The 16,584-nt window shown below is 48.0% G+C and overlaps 1 protein-coding gene across 3 annotated transcripts in view; it reads right to left on the reverse strand.

The window, feature by feature from the left end:
• Nucleotides 1-16,584, reverse strand: part of SFMBT1 (Scm like with four mbt domains 1) — a 92,325-nt gene that overhangs the window by 72,083 nt on the left and 3,658 nt on the right. The window contains exon 2 of one of the 3 annotated variants that reach the window (XM_040569278.1): nt 15,098-15,192. The gene's annotated coding sequence lies outside the window, so the exon portion shown is untranslated. Of the gene's footprint in view, nt 1-4,880; nt 5,565-6,382; nt 6,485-15,097; nt 15,193-16,584 lie in introns of those variants that run through there. The other 2 variants (XM_040569277.1, XM_040569279.1) reach the window with 2 other exon arrangements.

Raw genomic sequence — 16,584 nt, forward strand, 5'->3', positions numbered from 1 at the left:
AACCACTGCTTTCTTCAATAATTTCTCTTTTAGGATGTGCGTTATGCGAGTGACGTGAGTGAGCTCCGCTCGCCCAACTGCCGGAGAGCACCCCATGCCTTCACCCTGCCCGCCTGCCAGGCGTTTTCTACCCGGCCATTTCTTTACGAATTGTGTTGGACAGATCTCATCATTTCTATTACAACACCGCTAGATATGTTTACTACTTAACACGCGATCTGGGGAGTATTTGGAACTAGACGCTGGGAAAAAAAATAAATACTAATCCACATGAGAGAGAAAGCCTGTCTGTGTGTATCATCGAGCTCCAATAGCATTTTTCAGTCCTGCCTGGAACCTCCACAGCTTTTGCAGCACCACCTCCTCACTCTCAGGGCGATGTCAATGGGCACAGGGGCCAGCGGCGGCCTCCCTTCATGAAAATATGCCTTGACAAGAGAGAAAGATACTTAGAAATAAACCACCCTAGTTTCAGACAAGACTTTACAGTATTCTGTAACTTGAATTTCCTTAGACTTAAGATATATTTTATGATTTCAAGATGATTTTTTTTTCTTTTTACACCAGCGGCCACGGCTCCCCATGCATTGAGCAGACAGCACATACAAGCAGCACGTGTGTGCACGTTATCACAATTCCCAAGGAGCCAGGGATTCCTAGAAGTATTTCATTCAGTCCAGCTACAGATAGAAAAAAAAATCCCAAATAAAAGGTAAAATCTTACATTTAGACATATTCTCACCATTCAAGAGACCAAAAAACAGGCAACAAATGCCAGGGCATCACCTACTGCAGTACGGAGAGGCGAGACACCCACAGGACTCAGAGCCATTTGTAATAAATGTGCACAACAGCATTAGAGGGGAAGTGCATTCACTTCCTGACTTGATCGGCTTCTTCTGGAAACAATGACAAATCTGAAGGTGCTATTTATGGCTTTCTCTCACCCATCCCCAGAAGAAATAGAGACTACAGCCTCTAAATACATCAAGAGGAGTTCATCTTCTCCAATTCACTTGATATCTACTTCAATATCACAGCTCCAGTCCTTTACATCCTTGAAAAAGATTAAGTGACAAATAGTGAAACCCTGCAGGGTTCCCCCCCACCACCATTACTTTCATCCAATGACCCAATTCCGCAAGACAGAGAACCTCTCGAGGTATGCTGAGGGCCCTCGAGTTCAATCAGCCAAAATGGGAGTGGAGGTCACTCAGCCCTGCACAGAATTTATTCTTTAAAAAAAAAAAAAAAACTCCAAGACACATCTCCTCTACCTCTCCTCAGTACTCGCAGAGAATCTCAAAGCTGGTTGAATAGCCACATCATTTTTAAATAGCATCAAATTCCACTAGTCTCCTTCCCAACTCATCTATTTGAAGAAAGAGATCATTTCTGTAGCGAGGAGTGTCCTCGAGTGTAACAGCAAATAAACCACTGTAAATGAAGTGCCACAGCAGTGTAAATATTGACCTTGAAAACCAGCAAGCTGCTCCTCACGGTGACTCTAGGGACAATAATCCCATTTTAAGTGTCCACATAATCTCAAGAAATTGTTCAGATTAACTCCATAACTAGCAACTCACCTGACCTGTAAGGTCAACTGGGTCCAGTTGCCAACTGTGAACGGGTGAAAAATGCCCAAGCGAACCATGCAGGGCTCCCGCCCCCGTTAAGTGAGGGAAAACCAGTAGTCAAGAGCTGTTTACCAGAAGTCATCTGTGCAGCAAGATGTTAGTGTCATTTAAGACCGTCCTGTATTATATAAAAGAGAACCTGGAAGAGCAGAAATCCTAGTATTGGAGCCAGGCATCTCCAGAAGAGACAACAGTTTTACTGCAAACACGAAGTCCTCTTACTCCGGGTTTTAACACTATTGTTTACCTGGTTTCCCCAGGAAACAAGGCTTGTCATTTGAAGTGCCTGCATGTACGGTTTTCTACCTACTCTCTCATGGCTCTTCATCAGAATCAGTAAACTAAATATGACAGAGGGGCAGGGGTCTCAGTGAGATTAAAGTCCTGCAAGTGTTGTACCAGAATGCTTATTTTCAGAAGAAAAAAACAAAACACTATACATCACAGTCTCCAGTGAAAGAAAGATGAATACAGACACTGCTGAGAATCCCGAGGAATTAAGAAAGGATAAAGAGGGGGAGACAGAAGAAGAAAGAGTCCTTGGGAGCAGAGCTTCGTCAGTCCTCTGGCTCACGGGCCACATTTGTTTGCACAGTTCCCAGTAAAATGCTCCTCACCAGTGTGCGGGGTGATAACGCAGTACTGTCCCAGCACACCGAGCAGAGAGCTCCCCCAACTCTCAGCGCTTTCCATCTTCAGCATGGTTTTAAAGCATTCACCTAGGGCTCTGTAACTACTAAGCAGCTTTGTGCTAGTTAAAATACACTAACTGCCCAGAGAAGTGGAAAGTTATCCGGAGAGTCCCAACTCATACACAGCGTATCTTGTTCCAGCCTAAACTGATGCCCTCACTTCTCATAGAGGAACACTGAAAATACTCAGGCAACTGACTGCCCTAAGATATGCCCTAGTAGTAATGCGGCGTAAAATTCATGTTGCAGTACTTCAATTCTACAGCCGAGCTCTCACTAAGTACACTTCAGAAACACAATCTCATCCTAAGGTATGAGGTTATTAAAAATATATATAATAATAATAATAATAAAGACCTCTCCCATCGTCACCACTAAACCATAATGGTAGTCAGCAAGCCCAAGAAAAAGGAGGAAAAATCAGAGTGGATACAGAGTTAACATGAAACGTTATGTCTTAACGTGCATTGAGTCTTTTTTTTTTTTTTTCCCCAAAAAGCATTCTGTTCTCTAGGAAGCAAGACCATTTTAAAATCAAATGAGCAATAAGTAACATCTTAATGCTTCTTTCATAGGCTTTATCCATATAAAGAAAATTGAGCAGTGGAAAGAATTATTGATTAAAGTTCATCAAAATATATAATTACATGAAAAACACCATTACACTAATGAGTTTTTTTAATGTAAAAAGGTATTAATATATAATTAGAATAAAATTTTACTTTCATTTTCAATTTTTGCTACATTTAGAGAATGCAAACTGCTACATTTCCCTTTCAGGATCTTGCATATTAACACAACATTCCCCTTCAGCACAATTTCAGCAAGCATTTGTATAAAAACAACAACAAAAAAAATGAACTACCCCCCCCTTACTCCATCTTCTGACTTTTCAAACACGACAATAATCTCGGGAGAGGAAAAAAACAAACAAAAAAAACTTTAGAGGGAAACAACACCCACCTCAAACCTAAAGCTATGACCCCAAAACTGAACACCATGTCCCAAAGGCAGCAGGAAATGGGCACAAAGCCAACTCCACTACCAGCGGCAACGCATCGCTGCGCGAAGCTGCCAAAACAGAGGCGACGCACACTGTCTGCTAAACATCGAGCAGGACGCGTCTGATGGACACCGCCAAAGAGAGGTGCTGTAGTTCCACAGAGCATTTGTAACTTACGTAGGCTACGTGGTTTTCAGTCGCTGATCAATCCACAAGAAACAGAACTGCATATTTAAAAGGTCAAGAAACCAAACCCCAAGACTATTCTGTAATGCTAAGACTACCACGTTAACGCAGGGACAAGGTATGTAGTGCAAAACCTGTGTTTTTAGGTGTTGAAAGCTCTCTCCCCAGAACTCATCCCTTACTAAATGCCTCCCAGATTTCAATTTCTCCTGCACTTACAAGACGCAGTAGTGAATTTAACAGGAGTCAGTTCACTGTCAATGTGTTCGTGTAATTAAGCTGCCAGGTGTCTGAAGTGCACCACTCGAACACAATTACTGAAGTCCGGCCAGCGTAAAGTGACTGCGCTGAGTTCTGCAGCACCATGCCATGGCCAAACTTCGCAAACGGAAGCATGGTAATGATCTTCAAGTGACTTGCTAAAATAAATAGAGTGGATTCAAAAAGTACACACGACAAAGGTTTAGCTCTGGAGCTGTCACAGGTCTGCCGTGGAACAACACACACAGAAAAACCCTTACATAAGGTAGAACCTGGTACAGAAACATGCTATGGCAAAGATGTTTTTGCAGTATTCCTTAACATCTTTGCCACAAGACAGTGGGAGAGGTTCAGAATTTAAAGATCCCAGCACGCAAACTGTGTGAGTCTTACACTTGACCTACCTTTCTCTCCCACACAGCAATTGCTCAGGAGATTTGCCAGGTAAAAGAATCGGGTAAGTTAATTCAATACTAGCAAATTAATAGTAGAGGGGAAAAAAAACTGCAAAGGAAAAGCCATGCAGATCAATAATCGCTACAGTCTGACACTGTGTCTCAGCTATCTTACGCTGCCGCCTCCCATGGAGAATGTGCATGCCAGCTTTAACTCAAGGGGTTGCCCAAGTCTCCCAAAGCAAGCGCCCAGCCGAAAAGAGAGCCAAACACAAGCCAAGCCATTCTCCCAACTCTTCCACCTTCAGCCTTAAGTACGACTGACAAAAAGGGTAAAGTGAGGTCTCTTGGTTTTATTCAGCTGTCTGGCTTGCCCAGGTATCGTTTTCCCACTAATAATGGTTCTGGGAAGAACCAGATTTCATTCTCTTCAGCCTTCAATCACAGCAACAATTTGCAAAGCAAAAGTAAAAGAGGAAATGGCTGAACTGAAGGCAGGAAGCCCACTAAGTCTTCTTCCTACAGATGATCCTTTAGATAGATAGATGCCTTCTTACTCTTTTTTTAATTGTAAAATCCATGCTTGTAATAACCACCACACAGGAAACCCACATTTTTCCACAGTTAGCTGATATATTTTCATTATATCATTGATTTACTCGGCCCTGAAAGCTGGCTGTTTTGAAGCAGTAATCACAGACCTTACCCAGAGCAGGACTCTGTCCTGCTGGGTGCTGCAAGTTACAGCCCCCGCTCCAGCAACACCATGATCATTACCCACTGACAACTTTTTCCTCTTACAAATCAGATCTTTCTGACCAGTCCACATCTGCTGTGACCCCTGAGTTGCAAAACCCAGGTATTTCCGAAGTTACAAGAGAGGTTCTCAGCTTCTTCAGCATGACTTTTGCCCAGCGCACCTTCCCTTCTACCCACCGGGAAGGTTTTCTCTGGTAACCTCCCAGGCTGCTGACAGCGGCCAGCTCATGAGCAGGAGGGAGCGGCGAGGAGCCAGCCAGGTAGGTAGGTAGGTAGGTAGGTGGGTAGGCCTTCTTGCTTCGAAACCTCTCCCGCCCCGATTCTACCGTGGGAGCGGGTAAAACTGTCAGGCGTAAAGGTTACCGTGCAAAGCCATTTTATAACGGCAACAAGTTTCTGCGAGGAGCTCTAATTGCTCTGCTAACGCACACGTGCGTGCCTGTTAACCGGGCGGCGCTGGCCTATTTCCGAACAAGCGAGGGCCTTGCGGAACCATAACGGTGAGCGGAGTTGGGAATTCACCATCCGCTGCCCGCGTTGTTTTCCTTCTCCTTTCATTATTTCCACTGCGGCCGGGGGGCAGAAGCCTCAGTGACAAGTTTGCAGGAGCCGCGGACGGAAACTTGCCGGGTGCTGCCGGGCGGGCATCCCGCCGCCGCCCGCCGGGCGCCCAGCACCGCTCCCGCCCGGGAGCCCCCGGCCGGCCCCGGGACCTCGGCGGCCGCCCCGGCGGCGTCGCCGGCGGCCGCCCTCAGGTGCGGCGGCGGCGGGCAGCGGCTCCGCGGGAGACAAAGGCTGCGGGGCCGGCCGAGGAGCCGCCGGGCGCGGCGCGCACACAATGCCGGCCCCGCGGCAGCGCAGGCGCTGCGGGAGAGCCGCGGGTGCGGTGCGGGGGCGGCGCCCGCCCCCCTCCGCCCGCCCGGCCCGGCCCGAGCGCGGCCGCCGGACGGGGAGCGGAGCCGCGGGCGGGACGCGCCGAGCGGGGCAGGGCAGGGCAGGGTGCGGGGCGGTGCGGGCGGTGCGGGGTTTGAAGGTCCCCTCCCACCGCCATTTTGGGGGGGGGGGGAGAGCTCGCCCCCCCCCCCAAGCCGGAGCCGCCAAGTTCCCGCGGGGCCGCCCGGGAGGGCAACTTCGGGCCGGGCGCGCCGCGGGCCCCCGCGGGAGCGCGCAGAGTTGCGCGCGGGCACTTGCGCGGCGGGGAGGCGGCGGCGGCCCCGCGCATCGCGCCCCGGCGCGCCCCCGCCTGCCTCTTCCCCCCTCCTCCCCTCCTCCTCCTCCTCCTCCATCCTCCTCCGCCGCCTTTTTTTTTTTTTTTTTTTTTCCCCCGCATCCAAACTTCGGGAGCCCGGAAAAACCCCGGGGGCCCCGCGCCCCGCCGGCAAAACGCCGCCAGCAGCTGCGCCTGGGGCCGCTCCGCCCGCGCCTTGCCGCCGCCGCCCCCCGCCTCACCTGCGGGGAGTTTTTCCAGCCCCCGCCGCTCCCCGGGCTCGGGCTCCCGGCGCTCCGCTCACCGCCTCATTCCAATATGGCACGGCCGGCACGGCGCATGCGCCCGCCGCTGCTCCCCCCGTTCCCCCCCCCCCCCCCCCCGCCGCCCCTCCGCCCTCCCCTCCCCTCCCGGCTTTTCGGGCGCTCCGGTCCCTGCCGGCCCCGCCCGCCCCCCCCCGGCCCGCCGAGCCCCGCTCCCCGCCCGGCCCCGCGGGGCTCGCCGCCGGCCCCGCCCCCGCCGCGCCGCCCCGGGCTCCTGCCCCCGGCCACCTGCTCCCGCCGCGCCGGGGCCGGGCGAGGGCTCGGCCGCCGGTACCGGGCCCCGCCTGGGGCAGGGGCGCAGCCCGGCGGCGGCCCGGGGCGCTCCGGAGACGCGCGGCGCCGGCCCCAGCCCCAGCCCCAGCCCGCCCCCGCCGGGGCCCCCCGCGGGGCCGAGCGGGCCTCGGCTCTCCCCGCCGGCGGAGCCCCGCGCCCCCGCCGCCCGGCCGGGCGAAGCGAAGCGAAAGAAAAAGGAAGCGCCCTGCGTGTGCAGCGCCGCTCCGCCGGCCGGGCGCCGCGCACCGGGCTGGCAACGGCGGGGGAAGGAGCGGCGGGGCCGAGCCCGGCGGCGGGAGCGGAGCGGAGCGGCGGCAGGGACGCGCCGCCGAGTCGGGCTGGGTGCCGCCCGCTGCGGGTGCCGTGCCCGCCCGCCGCGCCCCCGCGGGGTTCTGCCCCGCGCGGTGCCGGCCACCAGTTGCTGGCACCCCGGCCGGAGCGGAGCGGAGCGCGCAGGAGCCGGCGGCAGGAGCACGGCGCGGCCCCGCCGCCACCCGGCCCCAACGCGCCGCTCCCCGCCCGGCAGCGGAGCGGCGGAGCCCCGGGCCCGGGCCGTCCGCTAGAGGGGGGCCTCGCCGTGCCGCCGGAGGGAGCCCCGCTCCCGGCCCCGCCGAGCCGCGCCGGGCAGGTGTGGCCCGCGCCGGGACCGGCGACCGGGGCAGCGGGACGGGCGGCGGGGAAGCGCCGCGAAGTTCCCGCACCGGCGGCGGACCCCGAAGCGCTCCGGCGATCCCGGAAAGGAGGCTTCGGTGCGCGCCCCGGGGGAGGCGAAGGGCCGCCGAGAGGAGCGCGCTGCCGGCAGCGCGGGCGGGGGACAGCCGCGGGGCTCAGCCGCCGCCCGCCGCCGCTCCGTGCCGTCAGCTGGTGCCAGCCCCAGGAGCGCTCACAGCCTCCTCCGGCTGGCCAGCTTCGGGTTGGTTCAGCTCCGCGTCCTCCGTGGCGACCGGGAGGAGGTCGAAAGGCACGGCAGGAGGTTAAAGCAGCCCTGCCGGCCCCTCTGGGGGGTGAGCGGAGCCCTGACGCGCGGGGCAGCGCACGGCAGCTCGCAGCCCGCGGTGCGCTCAGCGGGAGCCCTTCGGGGCAGGGCCAGCGCTCGGCGCCCAGCGCCGTGTCCCTGCCCCGCCGGAGGACGTGGCCAGGCAGCCCGCACGCAGCCCAGCTGCCCTGCCTTCATCTTCAAGGCTCTTCTGGCATCCGCTCTTGTGACAAACTAGCAACTTTCTAATTTCCACCCTAAATGTATTCGTTACCGATTTATAGCCATTTGATCTTTACCGGTATTACCCTTCACATTAAATGATAATTCTGTGCCTCTGATATTTACCTAAAATGTCCCTATAAATAGCAATTAGATCATCATCCCTCAACCTTTCGGCTGTGTTTTTAATCTTCTCTCTAAATACATTTTCCATTCTTCCAGTGTCCTCTATACCTTCTACCCTGTGCGCACTGCTCTAAACAAGGTCTTAACAACTGCTTCGCACACTGATATTAATACCTCGCCGTCTACTGAAAACACCTCACTCGATGCATCCCGGAATACATTAGCATTTTTAAGACCGCATTACAGTGGCATCTTAGTTATCCTACAACCAATAACATACCCGCACTCCTCTCCTCGTAATCTCACAGTTGATGAACCTCCAAGCTTACTCGCAGTTATTCTAATTAATCTTTAAGTGCATGACTTCTTGCTATTATATTCCATCCCACTTCTGGTACTCCAGGCAATAGATCATCTTCAGCAATTGTGCTAGCACTATTTAAGGTGATGCCATGCCTTAAAAATTGGCATCCTTAAAAATTGTTTTAAGCTCGTTTAGTATCAGCCTCCTCGGAGGTCTCCCCTCTAACACTGAAGCTCGCTCACTCTCTGTGCAACCCATCCACACCTTTTGCCATGTCAGAAATGCAGAAAAAGTGCCCCCAGGAGTCTGGTCCAAGCCTGCACCAGACTTCCCAGCACACGTTACCCACGTTCCTCAGTACGCCCCATTCTTGAACCAACACTACCTCTTTGGCAACAGGCGGATCTCCAAGAACCACCGTGGTTCGGCTGTTTTCCCACAGCCTTTTCCTTTGCTTGGCACTTGTTTTGGTTTTGCTGCAGACTGTGATACACCATTTCTACAACAAAGGTAAACCTGAACACTTTGTGCGCTTCACACATCTTCAAAGATCATCAGCTTCCTAATCACTAAAAACTTATTTTTCTTGTTTGTATTAAGTGGTTAAAGAGGGATTCTAAATTTTCTCTAAACCCTCAGTACCTGAGCCAGTAAAGTCACACACCTTGTTAGCAGCACACTGCCTTTTCCTACTGTTGTTCCCTAACATTAAGGGAAACCCCTTTTGACACTAAGTTTTCAATCTGTGTGAACAGCATTAGACTATCAGTATCAGGAGTAAGTGTCGGCCAGCTGCTGCCTAAGCAGGGGTTTCTGTTTCGCTCCATTCAGAGAAACATTCAGTTGGGCTTCGTTTTGATACATGAATTAGGACCACACTCCTAGAGACTGCAAGGGCCAAGAAGATCCTCCGACTACAATGAACTTTCTGAGTGCGCAGACAGCAGGCTCAAGCCGTACCTCTCTGCGCTAAGAACAGGACCGCTGGGTTTTTGCAGTCCTGTGTTTGTACTCAAATGTATCCCAAATGTAGCTGAGCATTCCCATCCACTGAATGGGAATAATTCAATTACAGGAATATCGCGAGTGTCTGCGAGAGCAAAACCCAGAGATGATAGTGTAAGTTATAGATACGTAAATTCAAATTAACTACAAGTTGGTTACAACTTTTTGTCTCTACCTGTAGTTTAATAGAAGATTTGCTCGGGTAAAGATTGTGAGATGGAGCCTACATGAGTACGCACGAGAGTACGCACGTGAGTGCCATACGCTGGTCTTAGTGGAATTACTATTTGTATCTTAAAGGGGAAGGCAAAAGTGCTTCTGAAATCCTGCGTCCCCTCATGATCCTTGCCAGCATCGCAAGCCCTTAATGGGGTAAAAGTAGGTGTTTGGGAAGGAAACCAAATGCAGGGGCATAACAAGAGCAGCATGGCCCAGGATGCCCAAAGGGGAGCTGAGACAAAGCCCTGTTAACTGAGCTTTCTACTCCACACAGAGCTCGACACAGTGGTTTGCACTCATTAAGTTTTCCCTAAGTGTAGGGACTTTTTCTGCAAATGCTGCTGAAGGTATTTAGCTGTTAACTTAGAGCTGCATGTCTTATTCCAAAATATACAGAACTTTACTACCGTGCTACAGAACAAAAATTGCCAAAGACTTATTAATATTCATTGCTCTCCACTGCTCCCGTGGGCATCAACATACAGAGAGTACTTCTGGGGTAATAACCAGAGACATACGTTTCTGGAAATGAAGTATTTGCAGTTGCTGTTTCTGTGGTCAATGAACCAGACGAATTCTAACCCAGAAGATAACCTTCTGTGGGTCACTGAGCGACATCCCTGGACTTCTGCTTTGCTCTTCCTGTTTTCAGACTTTATAGAGTCTGAAAATTATGTCAGTATTAAAATTGGTGAGAGGCTCAGCTGACAGCTCTGTGACAGACAATCTGTTCATCCCCAGAGGAACCGTAGCACAGACGCAAGGGAAAAGCCACTGGGACTCCTCCGTTTGCTGTTGCAGAAGCATGCCGATGGAGCACAGGGCTAAGTGCAACTCAGACCGTCCTCCTCCTTCAGTGGCCTTGCAAAAGATGCTCCCCCAGTTAGCAGCAGGCGCCAGATGCTCATAGCTTCTGCTGCGGGCACTGGGGATGTTAATGGTTATTGAGGCAGCATTTTCCTTTGCTTCAGATATTCAAGACAGCTCTCTTTTAAAGGCATTTCATTGGCATGTAGATATGCCTGATCAGGTTCAATTGTAGGAAGGAAGAAGAAACTGAGATCCAAGGGCTTTGGTCTGTTCCTTTGCTTCCCCACCTGACTGCTTTCTGGTGTCACAAACTCCAGACTCAGGACAACAAAGTTTCAGGGTGCATGCAGCTCCCTTATCAGTCATTTTACATCAGTGGTAAAAAAGGCTACTTGGTCTTTGGTTAGATGCCCAGCTGGCAGCAGAAGAAAGCATCTGTAACCTGGTCCCTGCAGCACGGGACCCTACCTTCTACCTTCTCCCCAGTTCAGCTTCTAGGCATGCTCTTTTATGCTTGGCTGCTTTTTCCATCTACGTTTTTGCTTCCTTCTCATTTCATCTGACCTCTACACTCCCATTTTTTATTACTTCATATTAATATCCATTCCACCTCACTTGGGTTGTTTTTTTGTTTGTTTGTTTGTTTTGTTTTAACACTACAGATCCATTTTCACTATGTTAAGGAAAACAAGTTCATGAAAGAAACCTGGCTTTTACCTGCCACGATGCTGTTCACTTTTCACATAAATAATTTTCCCTTGCCCTTTGTTTAGTCTATTTAGACTAGCTTGAATAATGGTAGAAAGTTTAACCCTTTACCCATAAAGGAAACAAGTCACTTACAAAGTGATGCAAGCCTCAAGCTCAGCCTTAAGAGAGTCCAGTGTGTCCGAACTGGAATCCTGCTCCTTTTTGAAGCCCCCCTGCACACAGCTGGAGATAAAAGCACGTAAGCTTTCACGTAGCTTAACAGCTGTTCTGCAAAGGGGAATGCAAAAATATTCTCTCCCTCCAGTCTACCAGCATAAGCTATCTTTGCAAGTTTTATTATAATGCCAAAATGTTGTCCCTATTATGAGACACTACCCATAGGAAAGCAGTGCCATGCCATCTTGCACCTTCCCCATGGTAAGGTCTCGCATACTTCCTCTGTTGGGTATGAGGATAGTTGCAACCTCTTCACATTTTTTTCATAACTGAAGACTTTTCAGGTGTAGGACACGCTGTACAGGTCACAAAGGAGAAGGAAAAAGATCTCGGGCTAAAGCCTCGGAGCTTTAGGGAGAAGAAATTTTAAGTAACCTTGCAGATTTCCCTAAGCTACTTGCAGGCAGATGTGGCTGATAACCTTTCCCCAGGAAATTATTTCTAATTCCACAGGTCTGTGATACCTGATAAAATACAAGAAGCTACAGCAAGCCCTGTTCCTCCACTCTAGTTCCTTGCAGTCCCTTCTAGTCAATCTCCAGAACGCTAGCAGGCCTCCTCTCATCACCTGCTGCCTCTGGAAGCTCTCCAAGATGGCACAAGTGAAACACATCATCAGGTAAAAAAACAAAGCAGTCCCGAAGAGATCCTAACAAGGACCTAAAGAAAAGTCATCTCCAGCTCTGAAGGTAACCCCAGACCGGGAGCACTTCCCCTGGCACTCAGGAGAATCCTGCTACTGTAGGTTGTTCCAATCCCCAAGTCTTTGCAATGCTGACTGCACATTACTGGTGCAGTACTGCTGCGCAGCTCCTGTACAGGAGGAACCTCTTCCAGTCGCTTGCTTCATACACTGACTGCATGCCGACAAGCAGTCAGATTTGTTTCTGGTCAAAGGCAAAATATTCTTCTGCAATTTCAGCTGATGCTTTTGAAGTTGTAAAAGTAAGGAGCTGGATGTATCACCCAAGTGCTGCACATGTACTGCTGTGCCAGTGCTGTTGCTGTATTAAGCTCTATGACAGTGCTGCCAATTATCTGATAGAAGTGTGAATTCCTACAAAACACTTAGTGGCTGCAGTAAGAGATGTAAAGATGTTCTTGGACACCACAGCACAAACTGTGTATGTGCAGATTAGGGTTGGTGGCGGTGCCATAAAGTAAGCTAGTGTGAAGCATTAAAAACTGATGAAGAATAGCCACTAGCACCAGGCAGCTTCGTTTGACCACTCCATCAGTCATGCATAAGGTATGGTTAAGGCTGCGCTGCTCTCGCACTAGAAGAAATGTACTCACATGAAACTAAAGTTCACAAGTGCTTAAGAAAATATTGGCTTTTTGCTGGAAGAATATTAAGTTGTGGAAAAGATTTGTTTCATTTTATCTCTGAAAGGGTAAAACGGTTTAAATAACCAGGTCAGGCTTTCTGGAGTGGCTGGATAGATTTAGATTCTAATATTACAATCGGATTGCATTTCTCTTTAAGTCCTTGAGTTTGCTTTCTTGATTTATTTTTAATTACAGACTGATTACACAGGGTAAGATTTCACCGTGTGGTGTTCACTTTGGACTTCTACAAGGATTATAACTCCTCCAGTTTCTGTGAGGTGTTCAGTTATCATGTGATATTAGCACAACAGGAAAACAAATGGAAGGACTGTATTCTCTGTCAGTGTTTACATTTCTTTTTTACGAGCATCAAGAGGATGAGAACATTCCAGAGGAGAAAGAGGAATTTCCTAACTCCCAGTACAATTTTTGTAGTAGTTACCTGGCAGGCAGCATGCATCAATATTCAGATGCCATGTGCTTCTTTGTGTCCCTCATGTTTCTGCAGTGTGGGCCATCTCTGTATATACACCACCACAGCGGAAACAACATTGACTTCAAAGCAAGTAAAATCCAGGCCATATAAACTCAGACTAAAAAATTAAATAGAAGCAAAGCAAGTATAGTCACAACATACAGAAAAGTTGAGTATATAAGTACTCAATATACAAGACACTGTAACAATTGGAATATGCATCTCTGTAGAAAAGCAGAGTACTTCCATGTGACACTAACTTTGCTGGTTTATGGTTCTCCTAACATTTTTGAGCACCTTCCAGCTTCAATTACAAGTCAACTCATCTGCAAGATAGTTACCATTGATGCTGAATACTGAAGAACCCTTTCCTTCAGTTGGTGCATACACTTGCTAAGATTAACTACAGGATACTGACTGCATTGTCAGTATTTTGCTGAATTTGACTATAATCTTGCCAATGCTAACTAGCATTTGCAAGGAGACAGTAGAAACGTGTTTTTTTTAAGAGATGTGAATGGAGAAGAGGGGCAGGCAACATGCTTTTTATAAGTACAGTTTAGATACCACAACAAGATTATGCAAAAGCAATATTGTCATTTACCTAAGAACAAATACCCAGTTTATTTGTTTCAATACAAGGGCAAAGCGATTTTTCCCTCAAATTAGACACGTTTATGTAGTTTTAGAAAATCCTGATCAGCCCTGCCCGAGCACGAAGACCAGATTAAGAAGACAGATTATAAAGAGCAGTAAAGCAGCACATCTAGTTTCATTATACAAGCCAAATGAAACAGAGAAATTAAACCAAGAGCGGGAAAACAACTAAGACTTAAAACTGTGCTGGGAATACTCCAAAGACTCATTACCAGATGAAAAAGTATGATTATCTTATTAAGCGTACTACCACCCATACAGAAGCTCTGATCAAAACAATAATTAAACCACCAATAACAATCTCTCTGCATCATTAAATACTTTCGTACAAATAAATTAACTCTGCCAGCCAGAAACATCAAATGGAGATAATTTACCTCAACCAACTAATAAGTCCAAATACTCAGAAAGCCTCTCACATTCTTACCTGGGAATCCACTATCATCCTTATTCCAAAAAAAAAGCTTTTAAATAAATGATCATGACAGCATCCCTATAAATTTCTGTATTTACATCGCCACTGATAAATCAATGAACCATGTGGCTTGAGATAACAACCTGTCCCTTTGCCAGTGGTGAAAACTGATTCTCTTCCAACTAGCACACGCAGCTGAGCGGGAATATTTATTTCTGAGCAAAGTAAATGGACACTCAAGTGCAATTGTTGATATGCAGAATCTGGCAACAAATCAATATTGACTTTAAATAACCAATTTATGCCATTACATTTTAATACCTATGAATCTTGTTAAAATCCCATAGCATGCCGACATGAAGCAGCAAAGGCTGCTTAATTTCTTTTGGTTTGTGGGTTTATCGAATTTGAGGTTTTAAGAATCCTGTTATTGGTGAGTGTCAGTTTCTAGCTTTTCTCTTTTATTGTCTTCCTTTGAAATATCTCCTGAGCTCTTTTGTCTTCACTTCAATTTGATTTTTTGTCCTCAGTCTGAGAAAGGTGCAGGTCCAAAGTTGGTATTTATGTATTTACCACCTTGACTCTCCACAGGCAACCAGTACCAGTATTATATGGGGTTTCAGGGGCATAGATTAAAGCAGATATATGGAGCCTTTATTTATGTTCCTTTACGCAACCTAAACAAGTATATTAGATAATTTGTCAGACCACACCAAACTGCATTCTTGAGCTACATAAACAGCAGTGCTTACGTATTTACATCTTACATCTTGCAGCCTCATCAGCAAAAAATCTAAGATCTAAGCAATATGACTCTGAGGTCAGAGTCAAAATTTAGGCACAGAAATAAAAAAGCAGAAACCAGGGGTTGAAATTCCTACCAAGCATAAACTAACCTTTTCAGATGCACCTCTGAGAATGGGTCAGGGCTGAGATACAACAGCAGAGCAGCACTTGTAGGGAACTTCACCGGCTGCAGCACATGCTGTACCTGGTTAGGGGAAAACAGAAAAATACAGTTGCAGGTGCGTGTTACTCTGGATTATTTTATTAGTAGAAAGCCCAAAAGAGTCTAAAATTACTGTCTTGAAGTAGATGAGAACTGAGGAACCTTATGTTAGCACAACGGCTTCATACACACTTTGAGGAGCACCTCACAAGACAAGTTTGGCCCGTTTATGTAAGTGAGGAGATGGCAAAACCCATTGGAAGTACTGTGGAGAAAGATAACTTGGTTTCCTAGTGGGCTAGACTCTACACCTTCTTTGACTAGCTACTGTTTTAGCCATGGCTTGCAAATATATAAAGCAATTGAACAGGTTTACATGTTTATTTTCTCTCTTAATTTAACAGGAAATTGTACAACAAATATAATTGTGCTGCCATTTGGAAAAAATCTAAGACCTACAGGGAGCATCCCACAGTAGATACAGTGATCAGCACAGCCTTGTATCTGTGTTCTTTAAGAAATGCCACCTAATTTCTGGAGTGTTTGTCAGGTGTGTAGTACGGTGAGAATCAGATCTCACGCTTCTGGTGTAATTCAACTAGTGCTACAGAGTCAGTAAGCAGGCCCTTCCCTTCAAGTGTCATTGAACGATTTGGGGGCTTATTTTGTCATCTTGCATGCCATCCATTAGGAACCATCACTGGAGAGGATAGTGAACCAGGGCCAGCCTGATTCATTCTAACAAACCCAGTATTCCTAAATCATGCTCTTTAGTTTCCCAGATTAACTTACCTCATGGTTTCCTCTTTGTTCCTAGAAAGATATATTGTTTGTATTCAACCTGAAAATCTGCTGGCATTAGATATATCAGGATACCCACAGGTGGTTCCTTTGTTATCCTATCACTGCAGTGGGAAGTTAGCAAAATAAATCAATAAAAACAATGTCTTGGTTGATGCTTGGGGAAAACAATCTGTGGTTGAATATATAGCTCAGCAAAAGACCGCCCCATGAGCAGACAGCACTGGGTGATATGGCTTCTACTCACTGGAGATCTCAAATAAGGATTCTGGTTTTTATTCAGCTTTTTCCCACCACTCAGGTTTCTATCTTATTTTGCATCATTTAAAAAATATCAACAAAAACAAAAAACAAACAAACAAAAGAGCAACAACAACAAAAAAGAAACACAGTTTCTTATCCTTTTTCAGATATGCACTCGACTGAGGGTTGTTTTTCCACAAGGTCATGTTTTTGTTCTCTGACTTGCACACAACATTTGCAGCAAGAGCCTAATATAAAGCTGGTTTTCAGCTAGCACTATCTGATGCACTGTTTTCAAAGACTACATGCAAATAGAGTCAGTGCTGCCTTCTGCACTACCTCCATTTTATTTTCTATTGAGACTGAACGTGAAGAGCTGCAGTCTATTTA

This window comes from Cygnus olor, chromosome 10 (assembly GCF_009769625.2).
Source record: "Cygnus olor isolate bCygOlo1 chromosome 10, bCygOlo1.pri.v2, whole genome shotgun sequence".
Lineage (NCBI taxonomy): Eukaryota > Metazoa > Chordata > Aves > Anseriformes > Anatidae > Cygnus > Cygnus olor.